This window comes from Bubalus bubalis, chromosome 7 (genome assembly GCF_019923935.1).
Source record: "Bubalus bubalis isolate 160015118507 breed Murrah chromosome 7, NDDB_SH_1, whole genome shotgun sequence".
NCBI lineage: Eukaryota > Metazoa > Chordata > Mammalia > Artiodactyla > Bovidae > Bubalus > Bubalus bubalis.
The window spans coordinates 103,175,685-103,193,813 of NC_059163.1; positions in this window are offsets into that span (position 1 = coordinate 103,175,685).

Sequence of the window (18,129 nt, forward strand, 5' to 3'; positions counted from 1 at the left end):
ATACCACTCAACAGATAAATGTTTAACTTGTACCTTAAGTCAAATTGGGGTGTGCTTTTATGCTGTGATATGCTATTTATGTTAAAATAGATATAAGTCTTTATGTAAGCAACCTGTGCTGACTGTAACTTAGATATTTCATGTCATTCTATAGCCAAACTTGGATTTTGCTTAACAAGGAACTATCAAATCCTTTAAATATGTATATGTATATATTCCTAAAAAACAAAGCCTATTACGTTTTACTGCTTTAGTCTTTATATTATTCTCAAAGTATTTATTTCCCAATATGTACATGAGTTGTTTATTGTTTAATATTGTTATTGCATATTGTCCTAACAAGACCTTGAAAGGAAGCATGCATACTCCATGCAATGTGCACTTTAATTCAAATTGACAAATATATCTGCTCAAATTAAAACAGTCAGCAGGATGTGCTTGACCATGATGATGCAGTTTATAATTTCAGTGATTTTTAATCACATCTATCCACGAATTAAATGTTGATGTTTTGGCTCTATCATTTACGTTATTTATTTTTCAACAGAAGTACGTGGACACAATTAGTATGTACTCTGGGCTGAGGTTAATTTGGGCACTGTTTTTTTTTTTTCTGTTTTCTTCTGTAACACTCCTTTATATCTCAAGCAGTTATGCATCACCTATTGAATAAATATATTTAGAGACTACACAGGACATGTGTGAATTAATGAAAGAAGAAGGTCGTTGTTACCCTGTCAGTTAATCTCAAGTATAGCATCCTTGTTTCCTGGCAGTGGCAAACGGCATTCCTGCTGTCTCCCTCTCCTTATCTCCCTGTCCCTCTTTAGATTAGGGAAGTTTTTTACCTAAAGTTTTGTCAGTTTGGGGGATTTAAGAACATTCTCTGGTATGTGGAAGTCTCAGTTTCTTTCCTGTATAAAGGAAAAAAATACGCCTTTCTTTTCAGGTTTGCCTGAGTCTAAAATGAGAGGATGCATATAATGAATACAGGATAGATAAATGTAATTCTCCTCCTTTCTCATTTTGTTGAACCTAGTAATTAACAGTCACAAGAGAATCCCTTAACTATAAATTTAATTTGAGATGCAATTACAAGGATATGTTGGCCTCTGAAAGAGAAATTGATGCTTGATGAAGGTGATTCTTACTGGAAAGAATAGAATCACATGGAAGATTAGAGACTTCAAAACCATGAGTGTAAAATCAGGACACAGGTCTCCATAGTTGCAGAGACTGATTGTATGGCATTTAGGGATTATTATGTCCTCCAAATTATAGATTAAATATATGTTTTAGAAATGCTTTGGAACAAACTAATTACAGTTTTTAAAAGAGAAAAAGGAAAGAGAATACTGCTTTGGGGTTGTAAATCTGACTAATAAACTATGGAGTTTGCAGCATCATTGGCACAATAAAGGATAAACTGACTTTCTCAAAAGTTACATTGTTTTTTAGAAGAGAAGTTCATCAGTTTATATAATTCAGGGCTACAAATGTTAGTGTGAGTAAATTGAAAGAAGGTCTAATCTAGATACAACTAAGAGACAAAGGATCAATGATCAATTTCAGTTAAAACATCATGATCAGAGACATCATGATCAATTTCAGTGAAGCAGTCAGGTAGTGGGGCAGTATCTGGAATCATGATCTATTCCCATAGAAACCCCAGTATTTAAACCTATTATTATATTGTTAACATATAAGAAAACTAGAGAGAGAGAGAAGAAATTAGGATGGCAGAGAGATAATTCTGGAGAAAAAAAAAATTGATACAAGGATTTCAGTTCAGTTCAGTTCAGTTGCAATCATGTCCGACTCTTTGTAACCCCATGGACTGCAGCATGCGAGGCTTCCCTGTCCATCACCAACTCCGGAGCTTACTCAAACTCTTGTCCATTGAGTCGGTGATCCCATCCAACCGTCTCATCCTCAGCTGTCCCCTTCTCCTCCTGCCTTCAATCTTCCCAGCATCAGGGTCTTTTCCAGTGAGTCAGTTCTTCACATTAGGTGGCCAAAGTATTGGAGTTTCAGCTTCAGCATCAGTCCTTCCAATGAATATTCAGGACTGATTTCCTTTAGTATTGACTGGGTGGATCTCCTTGCAGTCCAAGGGACTCTCAAGAGTCTTCTGCAACACCACAGTTCAAAAGCATCAATTCTTGTACAAGGATTTGGAATATAGTAAAAAGCATTAAAATTCCTTTTACATTTCCTCACCTAAATATGTATACAAAAAGTAAATGTAGTATTAATACATATTTGAGACTCATCATGTGTGTAAGTGTATTTGAGGTGAATATAATAAAATCTGTTTAGAAGTGGAAATCTTCCAAATCTGAAAAATGAATTGCTTTCCCAGTCCTTACTGAGACAGATATTGGGGAGTACCCTTACTAGTGGCAAATTAATGATATGTAACCCCTATCCACACATACAAATAAATGCAAATTTTGCCTTGAACTAACAGGCCAGGGCTAGTCCTTGGTAAGGGCAGAGAAGGAGGGCTTCTTCACTGATTCATCATTTTGAGCTGAACTTGAGTGTCCTCCATGTTCCACTAATGCAGAGAAAGGGCTGCAGATTTTCTTTTCATTTAAAATAGCAGGCTGAGTTTGGGAAGAAAACTGCATAATTTGAGAAGAGAAGTGAGGAGATAGGGAAGGCAGCATTTTATTCACTAAATAAGTGCTGCTTATTCAGCTGTAACAAGCCAGTGAAGTTGGAGGTTGCAAATGAGAGAGGAGAATCACTGGGGCCTCTATTAAATTCAGCTTCTGTTCTTGATTCAGTTTTATCACTTGCTAGACAAAGCTTGGATTTCAGCGATTTAGGGTTCACAAATTCAGACCAAGTTCTTTCTACTCAGTGAGCTGGGTCGGCTTGTAACCAGTCTAACTTAAAATTCATAAATATGACTTGTTTAATCTGTGGTGTAGATTGAGAGTCACTCAGGATTTTAAATCTCCATTTACTTTCCATTCCTGCAATGCTCCAGCATGAGAAAAATTCGACTCACACACACTGGGAAACTCTAGCTGATTTTGCCTCTGAGATATATTCAGTGTATTTGGGTTCCTTCATTCATCATTTCATACTACCCTTGATTGAAACTGCACTTGAACAGAACTCTCCCGAGTTACTCAGACCTGCAAAGCTTAAATCTAGTCACAGTTTATTGATGGAGACAGTAACACATAATGAAATGCCATTAATTCACACATGTAATATTGGTTTCTAATTTGAAGCATCACATGTAATTATCAGTAGATTAGTTACTCAGATTCATAGCCTGGTGACTATGGGGGAAATGTGCCTACTTCTACAACCTGAACTGTAAGAAATGAGAATGTCTATTTCTTATGAGGACAACTACAAAATCTCTGAAGCCTTCAGATTGTTATAGATTTATGGCTTAATCCATAAAGAGAGAGTTCAGGAAAATCAGCTCTGCCGCTTGTTATTTCCCTGCAACTCTCATCCCAGACAGTGTTTGCAAAGAGATTCATCATGGAAAAAAGCATTTTATTTCAGTGAAACAGTTAGAGGCCATTATCCTGCTTTATTTGAGAGTCAAGGGCATCAAAATGTGGCAGCCATATTTCTGAAGCCCTGGCTTCTGGAAATATAAAGAGTTCAACGTTTGATCAGCCTTTTAGGGGGCATGCTGGTTATCCAGGGCATGGACTCCTAACCTGTGATTCTGTGTTTGCTTAGTTAATGCAGAACGTTTGCACCCCTAGTTCAATCATGCTTCCACTTACGTCTGTTGTGCAGGAGAGTTTCAGCAAGTGGAGCTACAATCACAGGCATATTGAAGTTACAGCTGCATATTCAGAAAGACTGGCCTCTCTACAAGGGAGTATAAGCCTTTGTGGAAGACATTGTCTCTCTTGGCTTCAAAGCACCTACAGCCAGTCAGCAGGGAAGTGTGAGGATGTCAGGTAAACATAATCAAGCCATTTGTGGAAAATGTGAGAGGAGAAAGAGGAAGGGTAATGAAGCATAGAGAGAGCCAGGTTGTTTCCCAGTCCATTTATCTAGATTGTCTTTCTCTAATTGGTTTTCTCCCTAGAGGTTAAAAAAACAGAGAGGGTGCAGGAGGGAGAGAAAGAGAGAATTTCAATATTATAAGTCTATGCTTTATTACTGCTGCTTTCAATTTTTTTTTACAAAGAAACGTGTAAGGCATTGTTGAGGAACCCAGTAGCAAATCCATAGTTACAGAGTTGTCAGCAGTTCCATTATAGACCTTGTTCCTGAAGATTTCTGTTACAAAAGTGAAATACTTGCTTTCAGGTAAAATTGGCATAAGTATTCTCAAGCCAGGAGCATTTTGCTTTGCTCATTATTTTTAAAAAATCCTCAACAAGTGATTATTTGTAAGTTTTTTTTCCTCTAAAGACTTTTACTTACCTCTTACGTGAATGTGTGAAAACTCTCAAATTCAAGGTCCAATTTATTAACTATCTAGAATATAATTACAAAAGGTGGTAATCTCCTAAACTCCAAGTTTCCTTTCTTTCTATCATAATGAATCTAGTTGAATGTCAATCATGGATGAAAATGGGAAATAGGGATGATCTGGATAAATACAGTCCCCAAAAAATTCCTAAATTTCATGAAAACAAGTAGTCTGCTTCTTTCCTTTCCAGCAGCTCGCACTATGAATCAGTCATACCAACAAATACACTGAACTTATTATTGACCAGGAGACTTTTGTAGAAACTAATGTCTGTGGCCAGGGATTTTTATTTTGGCTGGCCCCAAATTAATTCTTTTCTCTAACAGTTTGCAGGTTATTACACTCAGTAGTTACACCTGATACACCTGTAAAGTCTTCTGATTTCCATGAGATGTTGTCTTCAGTCAGCTCTTGTATAGAAGTGCAGGAGCATTCTCCAGCACCGTGAGTTTAATTTTCTCTTTCCCTTTCAGAACCAATCTTAAGGTTTTTTGTCTTTTTGTTGGTCTGATATTCACATCATCTGAATCAGAGCTACAGTCTAAAGAACTGTCATCTTCTGAGACACTAGTATATATGTTGTTCTAACAATCAGAGAAAATAACTGCATAAGATTTACTGAAAAATTCTTCATTCCAAATTTCGTGGTGCATGATTTTTGAAAATTTTATGTTTATAATATACACAAGGTTGGAACAAAAACCTTATAGAGCAAAATGTGAATAATAACAACAATCATAAGTTTAATAATGAACTCTTGTTTAGTTTTAAGCTCTATCTTTTCATGGTGATGTTAATTGTATTACTCTCTAAAAACCTATTGAGAACATCTCCAGTCAATAATGTTTGGGTAACAAAAGACATATTAATATGTCTTAAGTCAATAATAACTAAAAATAATACTATCTCTATCAACTTTCAGGAATTTACATGATTGTGGAGGAAAATAGTCATTATAAGCAGTAAAAAAGTATATTTCAACAGTGATCTAAAATGAGGTCCAAGGTTCCCGGATAGACTTTGAGGAAACCCATGAATCTCTAACATTAACTCAACAGATTTTGTGCATGTGCCTGCATGTGTATGAATATACCTGTGTAAGAACATACATATGTACTCCTTTTCTTCTGACAAAATCAGATTGAGTCAATGATCTAGAAATTCCATTAGTTTTTAGGCAATATGTAACTATCTTGTATAATAATATGTAACTATACATATTAATGTGTGCCTAGAAGTACATTAGTACTTCTTACTAGTTCAACTAGAAGTACCTAATACTTTTACTAAAACCTAATATAATCTGAAATATTCTTTTAAATATATAATTTTAGCTATGTATTCATCACTTTATGCAAGAAAGAAAATGGTGAGGATAGGAACTTGTAACAATATATAGGACAAAGCACCACTGAATATGAACCTTGAATAAAAACATTTATAAAAATTGCAAAATGAATAGGAAAAATTGTGTAATAGGAAAAAAGAGATTTACTGTCTGATCCCAATGATATGACCTTGGGTTACATACAGATTTTCTAGGCCTCATTGTCTTCATGTGTAAAATGAGGCTGCTTATGGCTCTAGCCATATATTGACTTTTGATCAATGAGCATCAGTACTCATTTTTTTTCCTATCCCATTATATGTTGAGAGAATTTCACTGAAAAGGCCAATTTAATCAAATTTGTTTTGAAATGTTTAGGTAAATTTTCAATCATTTTGGTTGTAAAGTCTGATGAAGTTTTGGATTTGGATCTTATTTGCTTTTCTTAGAATTATATATATATATATATATATATGTGTGTGTGTGTGTATATATTTTTTTATTTGACTGCTCTGCAACTTAGTTGCAGCATGCAGGATCTAGTTCCCTAACTAGGGAACCAACCCTGGCTCTCTGTGTTGAGAGCAAGAGTCTTAACCACTGGACAGCCAGGGAAGTCCCTGCCTAATTTTGTTTTTTTTTTTCTTTCTTTCTTCCTCCAAGACAACAAAATAGCAGAAATAAGGAACTTTTCTTTTCTTTTTTCTCTTTTTTCCTCTACAAAGATTAGTGGTGATCTATTACTGATTGTGAATATCAGAGAAAGTCAGAGATAACATGTGCTAAGGCCAACAGATCTATCTGTTAGTCTTCAAAAGGTTATGAGACATCTCAGAGGTGGCAGAATACATCAGAAAGTCACTAGAATGCTATTGAATGACATTAGAATGAAAAAAAAGTGCATGACTGGACATAAACATTAAATCTGTCTGATACGATCTTGGACAAGTTACTTCACTACTCTATTGCTATTTATGCACCTATGAAATAAGGATATAAAGTTATGAGGAAAAACATTATAATTATGGAATAATTATAAAATTATTTAACTATTATATTATTTGTCATTTTTGTTCTCATACCCTTAAAGTGATAGTGAAAGTCACTTAGTTGTGTCTGACTCTTTGCAATCCCATGGACTATACACTCCATGGAATTCTCCAGGCCAGAATACTGGAGTGGGTAGCCTTTCCCTTCTCCAGGGGATCTTCCCAACCCAGGGATCAAACCCAGGTCTCCCACACTGCAGGCAGATTCTTTACCAGCTGAGCCACCAGGGAAGCCCTTAACCCTCATTCTAAAAGTTGTATGATTATTTCTGAAAAAAAAAAAATCAATTCATAGATGATTATTGGTAACACTGAAAGGTGTGGAAAGCATAACCTTTGTAAATACATACTGGAAGACAAAAAAATTGCTCTGTTAGGAGCACCTTTGATTTAAGGGTAATCTGAATATCCCTCTCCCCTAAATTTTGGTAGGCTGCTTCAACTGGATATTAGTTAAGGTATACTTGCTTATTAAGTCACACTCAGATGTTTTATATGAATGTTACAAGACACGTAATAATATGATTAATATATTCTTTTTCTCTGAGCAAACATAATCTTTCCATTGACTTAAAATGCTCTTTGTATTCTGTACTCTGAAATTTCAATAATCCTTATTTCATAATTTTATTTCTCGCTAGATCTGAATTTTAAGGAATTTTTCAACACAAGACTATGAAATCCATAATCTTAGCATTAGGAGTTATTTTAACTTCACTCTCAACACTCTGTTCAGCACTGTTCTAAACCTCTCAAAGTAAGAACCACAAAAATTGCATTAAAATTTCATCTAATGGTGATTTTGCTTCTCAAGGAGTTTAGATGTTTAAGATTGCTTGTGATGTTATATTCATTTAGTGCACTAGATCACTTGGCAGAAAATGCATATAAAGTTCTAGGGTTTTCATGGAGAATGGGCCTTAATATATTCATCATCAGTCTACTATTTTGTTAAGAAATTCTGCATCATAACTTTTATTCTGTTTGTTTTTTTTTATGCTCAGTGCTTTGATACCTTTTAATACATTCTGTGTTTGCATAAAAACAATTTCATGCACTTCTTTAACATATTATTTTAAATTCAAAAGAAATTATGTATCATTGTTTTCAAATTACATATTTCCCCTTGGATATTCTGATACAGCACCTCTCCACCCCGTCTCCTCTCCTTTCCCAGAGCAATATTTTCTTTTTTTTTTTTATTTTATTTTATTTTTAAATTTTACATAATTGTATTAGTTTTGCCAAATATCGAAATGAATCTGCCACAGGTATACATGTGTTCCCCATCCTGAACCCTCCTCCCTCCTCCCTCCCCATACCATCCCTCTGGGTCGTCCCAGTGCACTAGCCCCAAGCATCCAGTATCGTGCATCAAACCTGGACTGGCAACTCATTTCATACATGATGTTTTACATGTTTCAATGCCATTCTCCCAAATCTTCCCACCCTCTCCCTCTCCCACAGAGTCCATAAGACTGTTCTATACATCAGTGTCTCTTTTGCTGTCTCGTACACAGGGTTATTGTTACCATCTTTCTAAATTCCATATATATGCGTTAGTATACTGTATTGGTGTTTTTCTTTCTGGCTTACTTCACTCTGTATAATAGGTTCCAGTTTCATCCACCTCATTAGAACTGATTCAAATGTATTCTTTTTAATGGCTGAATAATACTTCATTGTGTATATGTACCACTGCTTTCTTATCCATTCATCTGCTGATGGACATCTAGGTTGCTTCCATGTCCTGGCTATTATAAACAGTGCTGCGATGAACATTGGGGTACTCGTGTCTCTTTCCCTTCTGGTTTCCTCAGTGTGTATGCCCAGCAGTGGGATTGCTGGATCATAAGGCAGTTCTATTTCCAGTTTTTTAAGGAATCTCCACACTGTTCTCCATAGTGGCTGTACTAGTTTACATTCCCACCAACAGTGGAAGAGGGTTCCCTTTTCTCCACACCCTCTCCAGCATTTATTGCTTGTAGACTTTGGATCTCAGCCATTCTGACTGGTGTGAAATGGTACCTCATAGTGGTTTTGATTTGCATTTCTCTGATAATGAGTGATGTTGAGCATCTTTTCATGTGTTTGTTAGCCATCTGTATGTCTTCTTTGGAGAAATGTCTATTTAGTTCTTTGTCCCATTTTTTGATTGGGTCATTTATTTTTCTGGAGTTGAGCTGTAGGAGTTGCTTGTATATTCTCGAGATTAGTTGTTTGTCAGTTGCTTCATTTGCTATTATCTTCTCCCATTCTGAAGGCTGTCTTTTCACCTTGCTAATAGTTTCCTTTGATGTGCAGAAGTTTAATTAGAAGTTTAATTAAACCTAAGTTTAATTAGGTCCCATTTGTTTATTTTTGCTTTTATTTCCAATATTCTGGGAGGTGGGTCATAGAGGATCCTGCTGTGATGTATGTCAGAGAGTGTTTTGCCTATGTTCTCCTCTAGGAGTTTTATAGTTTCTGGTCTTACGTTGAGATCTTTAATCCATTTTGAGTTTATTTTTGTGTATGGTGTTCAAAGAAAACTTGACTGTCCTACAATAATGTTTTTTTACCTCATTTTTATCTCCTTTATGAATTTTCTGTTCATCTCTTAAACTCTTTTTCTAAAGGACATGTATAAAGGTAATAATATATATTTAATAATATATAAAATATATTTAATATTATAATAAAATATGTAAATATATTTATATATTTTATATATGTATATATACACATTTTATATACTTAATAAAATTAGTAATTGCATTTATATATTGCATTTATATATCTGTATATTATACACATTTTATATATTTAATAAACTATGTAAAAATATATATATATGTTTACAAATTGGTCTGTGTATAATATCTGTTGCTATGTAACAAATTGACTCAAATACTAGCAGCCTGAAGCAACCAATTAACTCTGGCACATGGTTTCTGAGGGTCAGGATTCTGGCAGCAGCTTAGTGATATAGTTCTAGTTCACATTTTCCCATGAGGTCACAATCAGGCTGTGAGCCCATGCTGCTTTTCCTAACGGCTTGACCTCATCTCAGCTCATTCACCTGGCTATTGAGAAGAGGCCTTAGCTTCTTACCTCTTGGATGCTTCATACCATGAACTTCATGACTGGCTTTCACAGACACACTGACACAAGAGAGAGACCAGGATGGAAGACACAGTGCCGTCATACTCTAATCTAGGAAGATGCATACCATTACTTCTACTGAATTGTATTGGTCATATAGACAAATTATGTGCAAGTGATATACATAAAGGTATATGTAGGTGGAGAATGATTCAAGGTAATCTTGAAAACTGGTTAATGTAGCCAGCATGAAAAGTAAGTAGTCAGATAATAACTGGGATTTTATTCACATTTCCTAAAATATTCACAAAATTATACAGCTGTTGTTGCTGCTGTTGTTGTTCAGTCCCTCACTTGTGTCCAACTCTTTGTGACCCCCATGGACTGCAGCACACCAGGCTTCCTTGTCCTTCACTTTTCTGGAGTTTGCTCAAACTCACTTTCATTGAGTTGGTGAGGCCATCCAACCATCTCATCCTCTGCTGGCCCCTTCTCCTCCTGCCTTCTGTCTTTCCCAACAACAAAGTGTTTTCCAGTGATTCAGTTTTTCGCATCAGGTGGCCAAAGTATTGGAGCTTCAGCTTCAGCATCAGTACTTCCAATGAATATTCAAGATTGATATCCTTTCGGATTGCCTGGTTTGATATCCTTGCTGTCCAAGGGACTCTTAAGAGTCTTCTACAGCACCACAATTTGAAAACATCGATTCTTTGGTGCTCAGCCTTTTCTATGGCCCAACTCCAACTCACACATCCATTAATAACTACTGGAAAAAAACCATACCTTTGGCTATACAGATGTTTGTCAGCAAAGTGATGTCTCTCCTTTTTAATATACTCTCTAGGCTTGTCATAGCTTTCCTTCCAAGAAGAAAGCTTGGAAGTTTTAAATTCATGGCTACAGTCACCAGTAATTGTGGAGCCCAAGAAAATAAAGTCTGTCACTGTTTCCATTGTTTTCCATCTATTTGCCATGAAGTGATGGGGCTGGATACCATGATTTTACTTTTTTGAATGTTGAGTTTTAAGCCAGTTTTTTCACTCTCCTCTTTCCTCTTCATCCGTAGGCTCTCTGGTTCCTCTTAACTTCCTGCCATTAGAATGCTATCATCTGCATAGCTCTGTTTATTGGTATTTCTCCCAGCAATCTTGATTCCAGTTTCATCCAGATTCATCCAACCTGGCATTTACCAGGATGTACCCACTCCAGTACACTTGCCTGGAAAATTCCAAGGACGGAGGAGCCTGGTAAGCTACAGTCTATGGGGTTGCAAAGAGTCGGACACAACTGAGCAACTTCACTCTGCATTTGAGTTAAATAAGCAGGATGATAATATACAGCCTTGATGCACTCCTTTCACAATTTTGAACCAGTTTATTGTTCCATGTCTGGTTCTAACTATTGCTTCTTGAACTGCATACAGGTTTTACAGGAGACAGGTAAGGTGATCTGGTATCTCATCTCTTTAAATTTTCCACAGTTTGTTGTGATCCACACAATCAAAGACTTTAATGTAGTCAGTGAAGCAGATTTTTTTCTGGAATTCTCTTGCTTTTTCTATGATCCATCAGTTCAGTTCAGTTCAGTTCAGTCTCTCAGTCATGTCCGACTCTTTGCGACCCCATGAATCACAGCAGGCCAGGCCTCCCTGTCCATCAGATACTGGCAATTTGATCTCGGTTTCCTCTGCCTTTTCTAAATCCAGCTTGTTTATCTGGAAGTTCTCTCTTCACGTACTGTTGAAGCCTATCTTGAAGATTTTTGAACACTACCTTGCTAGCATGTGAAATGAGTGCAATTGTGCAGTAGTTTGGACATTCTTGGAAATTCTTGCCAAGAATTTTTTGCTGTTTGCAATTAGAATGCGAACTGACCTTTTCCACTTCTATGGCCACTGCTGAGTTTTCCAAATTTGCTGGTGTATTGAATGCAACACTTCAACAGTATCATCTTTTAGGATGCAAAATAGCTCAGCTAGAATTCCATCACCTCCACTAGCTTTGTTCACTGTAATGCTTCCTAAGGCTATATGACTTCCTATGCCCTAGCTATTGTAAAAGGTGCTGTCAAGAACATTGGGGTACATGTGTCTCTTTCAGTTATGGTTTTCTAAGATTGTATGCCCAGGAGTGGGATTGTTGGGTCATGTGGTAATTCTATCCTATTTTTTAAGGATTCTCTGTACTGTTCTCCATTGTGGCTGTATCAGTTTATATTCCCACCAACAATGCAAGAGGGTTCCCTTTCCTTCACATTCTCTCCAGCATTTATTGTTTGTTTAATGATAGCCATTTTGACCCGTGTGAGGTGATACCTCATTTATTGATTGTTTGTTTTTCTGGTACTGAGCTTCATGAATGGCTTGTCTATTTTGAAGATTAATCCTTTGTCCATCACTTCATTTGCAATTATTTTTTTCCCATTCTGAGGGTTGCCTTTTAATCCTGTTTATAGTATCCTTTGCTGTGCAAAAGCTTTTAAATTTAACTAAATCCCATTTGTTTCCATTACTCTAGGAGGTGAGTCAAAGATGACCTTGCTATTATGTATTTAAAGTGTGTACGGCCTATGTTTTTTTTTTTCTGTAAGAGTTTTATAGTTTCTGTCCTTACGTTTAAATCTTTAATCCATTTTGAGTTTCTTTTTGTGCATAGTGCTTAGAAAGTGTTCAAGTTTTGTTCTTTTACATGTAGCTGTCCAGTTTTCCCAGTACCACTTATTGAAGGGGCTGTCTTTTATCCACTGTATATTCTTGCCTTATTTGTCAAAGACAAGGTGTCCATAGGCACATGGGATTATCTTTGGACTTTCTGTCTTGTTCCATTGGTATATATTTGTGTTTTTGTAGCAAAACCACACAGTCTTAATGACTGTAGCTTTGTAGTATAGTCTGAAGTCAGGAAGGTTGATTCCTCCAGCCCCATTCTTTACCACTTATCTGTATATAATAAATAATATTACAGTTTATATTTAGATAAATTTGTATAGCAATTTTAGCGGAGAAGGCAATGGCAACCCACTCCAGTACTCTCACCTGGAAAATCCCATGGGCGGAGGAGCCTGGTAGGCTGCAGTCCATGGGGTCATGAAGAGTTGGACATGACTGAGAGACTTCACTTTCACTTTTCACTTTCATGCATTGGAGAAGGAAATGGCAACCCACCCAGTGTTCTTGCCTGGAGAATCCCAGGGACAGAGGAGCCTGGTGGGCTCCCGTCTATGGGGTCGCACAGAGTCGGACATGACTGAAGCAACTTAGCAGCAGCAGCAGCAGTATAGCAATTTTATTTAGATAAATTTGTTTAGACAAATTTATTAAGATAAATTTTATGGCAATCTTTAGTACTATCACAATTAATTTATTATTTTACTATATTACATGCCATATAACTGAATTCTTTTAAAATTATCTAAGGAGTTTCCAAAATTGAAAAATGACTCTCAAATATTTTCAAAAGAGAAATACTTGGCTTTTCTTTTCTACTCACAGCAACTTTTTTGTCCTATCAAAAAGAAATTGCTAAATTGCTATTTAAGTCTTGAGACTTCTCCTTCAAGTTTACATAAACTGGTTCTTTTTAGTTTCTGTAGTTTTAAAATATTCTCTTGTATTATTATTTTATATACTTTATTAACAGATTAAAGTAATGAGAAAGTGCCTCCCAGTTCCTTTTTCCCTTTCTGTGGTTTTCATATGCTGCCTATTCAGGTCCATCCTCACCACACCACCTCATGTATTCTAACTTTGTGTGAGATCACCCCTGATTGTGAATCTTCCCAACCCATTTTTACTTATCAATTCTGTGTATATAAAAATATGGTTTGAAGAGTTCAAATGTACAGCTCTTTCCACAGGATCAGAAATGATCGTGCTTAATAGCAGGTCTCATTTTAATTATCAGATCATCAATATTGTAGAGGCAGCAGGCTTTTTTTTATGATTCTCAAGCTAGAGTTGGCTTTGCTATTAGTTTTATTGAAAAATTATAGGATTATGCTACCAGTAGAAGAGGATGCAGAATTCAGAGCTGCTATAAAATTGTCTTTAAAAATACAAATGAAACAGTAAGTAGGATATGTGCAACGGTTTTGCATCCTAAGATGATTGATAGTTAATAATTAACTAACATTAACCAACATTTACTAACTAACTAACTAACATTTAGTCCAAGATTTAACTAACATTAACATCCTTCTCGTAAGACTGAAACGTAAACCGTGGTTAGTATTTTCCATATACCTACAGGAAAATAAAGGTTGTCCATTAGCCATTATGCCATACTGATTCTAAACTTAAGAATTTTAGGCATTGGCTAAATGCATAAGGAAGTATAAAACTTTTAAGTATGATTTTTTTTTCTTTAAAGCAGAGTTAAGTTGGATGCTGTCATTGAAGTGTCACAAAGAATAAACACAAAAAACCTCAGTGTTAGAACAAGATATGAATTTACTTCGGAGGTATTACAAGATAGCTACATGATTCCAAAAACTCTCACCCTCATTGAGGGTATTTTGGAATGGGGATTTGGAAAATGAGAATTTCTCTAGAGATCGCTGATCTGGCCTTAAACTCCACCCACCCTCAGGAACAGGAATTCCTGCTCTTTCCCTCAAATCTAAGAAAAAGGCTTCAGTGAGGTCTTTCAGTTTGACATCTATTCTCTGAAGCAGAGTGGGATCAGTGAACCTAGTTTGAAGGCAGAAGTAAAGGAGGAGAAGGCATTCTGGTTGGGAAGTTCTACCAGTGTGTTGGATATATATTTCCCATAGACCTGATTTGTGCAAAGGGAGATGGTGATTGATTGAGATTAAAATTAAGATGTTGCCAAATAAATTTGCCATTTGGTGTCTGAACAATTCTCTGAAGAGGCAAGATGAGTTTTCTTGTGATTCTTATCTGCACCAGTAGATAAATGGTGAGTTTTGTGGTGGCCCTACATTGTTACACCTTAATTAATCTGAATCTGCATTTCCTAGTAATTCCTTATGTATATGGTTTCAGGCCATGGTGGCCATGGGAGAAACGTTCAAAGGACTTGAAGTTCAGTTCAGTTCAGTCACTCAGTCGTATCTGACACTTTGAGACCCCATGGACTGCAGCACGACAGGCCTCCCTGTCTATCGCCAACCCCTGGAGTTTACTCAAATGCACATCCATTGAGTCTTTGATGCCATCCAACCATCTCATCCTCTGTCGTCCTCTTCTCCCACCTTGAATATTTCCCAGCATCAGGGTCTTTTCAAATGAGTCACTTCTTCACATCAGGTGGCCAAAGTACTAGAGTTTCAGCTTCAGCATCAGTCCTTCCAATGAATATTCAGGACTGATTTCTTTAAGGATGGACTGGTTGGATCTCCTTGCTGTCCAAGGGACTCTCAAGAGTCTTCTCCAACACCACAGTTCAAAAGAGTCAATTCTTCAGCCCTCAACTTTCTTTATAGTCCAACTGTCACATCCATACATGACTACTGGAAAAACCATAGCCTTGACTAGACGGACCTTTGTTGGCAAAGTTAATGTCTCTGCTTTTTAATATGCTGTCTAGCTTGGTCATAACTTTCCTTCCAAGGAGCAAGCATCTTTTAATTTCATGGCTGCAGTCACCATCTACAGTGATTTTGGAGCCCAAAAACATAAAGTCAGCCACTGTTTCCACTGTTTCCCCATCTATTTGCCATGAAGTGAAGGGTCCAGATGCCATGATCTTAGTTTTCTGAATGTTGAGTCTTAAGACAACTTTTTCATTCTCCTCTTTCACTTTCAACAAGAGGCTCTTTAGTTCTTCTTTGCTTTCTGCCATAAGGGTGCTATCATCTGCATATCTGAGGTTATTGATCTTTCTCCTGTCAAACTTGATTCCAGCTTGTGCTTCATCCAGCCCAGCATTTTGCGTGATCTGCTCTGCATATAAGTTAAATAAGCAGGGTGACAATATAAAACCTTGATGTACTCCTTTCCCAATTTGGAGCCAGTCTGTTGTTCCATGTCCAGTTATAACTGTTGCTTTCTGACCTGCATACAGATTTTTCAAGAGGCAGGTAAGGAGGGCTGGTATTCCCATCTCTTTCAGAATTTTCCAGAGCTTGTTGTGATCCACATAGTCAAAGACTTTGGCGTAGTCAAAACAGCAGAGGTAGATGTTTTTCTGGAACTCTCTTGCTTTTTTGCTGATCCAGCAGATGTTGGCAATTTGATCTCTGGTTCCTCTGCCTTTTCTCAATCCAGCTTGAACATGTGTAAGTTCATGATTCAGGTACTGTTGAAGCCTGGCTTGGAGAATTTTAAGCTTTACTTTACTAGTGTGTGAAATGAGTGCAATCGTATGGTTACTTGAGCATTCTTTGGCATTGCCTTTCTTTGGGATTGGAATGAAAACTGACCTTTGCCAGTCCTGTGGCCACTGCTGAGTTTTCCAAATTTGCTGGCATATTGAGTGCAACACTTTCACAGCATTATCTTTTAAGATTTGAAATAGCTCAGCTGGAATGCCATCACCTCCACTAGCTTTGCTCAAAGTGATGCTTCTTAAGGCCCATTTGACTTAGCATTCGAGGATGTCTGGCTCTAGGTGAGTGATCACAGCATCATAATTATCTGGGTCATGAAGATCTTTTTTTCATAGTTCTTCTGTGTATTCTTGCCACCTCTTCTTAATATCTTATGCTTCTGTTAGGACCATACCATTTCTCTCCTTTTTTGAGCCCATCTTTGTTCCTTTGATATCTCTAATTTTCTTGAAGATATCCCTACTCTGTCACATTCTATTGTTTTCCTCTATTTCTTTGCATTGATCACTGAGGAAGGCTTTCTTATCTCTTCTTGCTATTCTTTGGAACTCTGCATTGAGATGTATATATTTTTCCTTTTCTCCTTTGCTTTTTGCATCTCTTTTCTCAGCTATTTTGTAAGGCTTCCTCAAACAACCATTTTGCCTTTTTGCATTTCTTTTTCTTGGGGATGGTCTTAATCCTCACCCCTGTACAATGTCAAAACCTTCATCCACAGTTTTTCAGGCACTCTGTCTAGCAGACTTAATCCTTTGAATCTATTTCTCACTTCCACTGTATAATCATAAGGGATTTGATTTAGGCCATACCTGAATGGTCTAGTGGTTTTACCTACTTTCTTCAATGTAAGTCTGAATTTGGCAATAAGTAGATGATGATCTGAGCCACAGTCATCCCCTGGTCTTGTTTTTGCTGACTATATAGAGCTTCTCCATCTTTGGCTGCAAAGAATATAATCAATATGATTTCGGTGTTGGCCATCTGGTGATGCCCATGTGTATCTCTTGTGTTGTTGGAAGAGGGTGTTTGCTATGACCAATGCATTCTCTTGGGAAAACTCTATTAGCCTTTGTCCTGCTTCATTCTGTATTCCAAAGCCAAATTTGCCTGTTACTCCAGGTATTTCTTGTCTTCCTACTTTTGCATTCCAGCCCCCTGTAATGAAAAGGACATCTTTTTTGGATGTTAGTTCTAGAAGGTTTTGTAGGTCTTCATAGACTCATCCAACTTCAGCTTCTTCAGCATTACTGCTCAGGGCATAGATTTGGTTTATTGTGATATTGAATGGTTTGCCTTGGAAACAAATAGAGATCATTCTGTCATTTTTGAGATTGCATCCAAGTACTGCATTTCAGACTCTTTTGTTGACTATGATAACTACTCCATTTCTTCTAAGGGTATCTTGCCCACAGTAGTAGATATAATGGTCATCTGAGTTAAATTCATCCATTCTAGACCAAAAACAGAGACATTACTTTGCCAACAAAGGTTCTTCTAGTCAAGGCTATGGTTTTTCCTGTGGTCATGTATGGATGTGAGAGTTGGACTGTGAAGAAGGCTGAGCGCCAAAGAATTGATGCTTTTTGTTTGTTTGTTTGTTTTAATTTTATTTTATTTTAAACTTTACATAATTGTATTAGTTTTGCCAAATATCAAAATGAATCCACCACAGGTATACATGTGTTCCCCAACCTGAACCCTCCTCCCTCCTCCCTCCCCATTCCATACCTCTGGGTCGTCCCAGTGCACCAGCCCCAAGCATCCAGTATCGTGCATCGAACCTGGACTGGCAACTCATTTCATACATGATATTTTACATATTTCAATGCCATTCTTCCAAATCTTCCCCCCCCTCCCTCTCTCACAGAGTCCATAAGACTGTTCTATACATCAGTGTCTCTTTTGCTGTCTCGTAC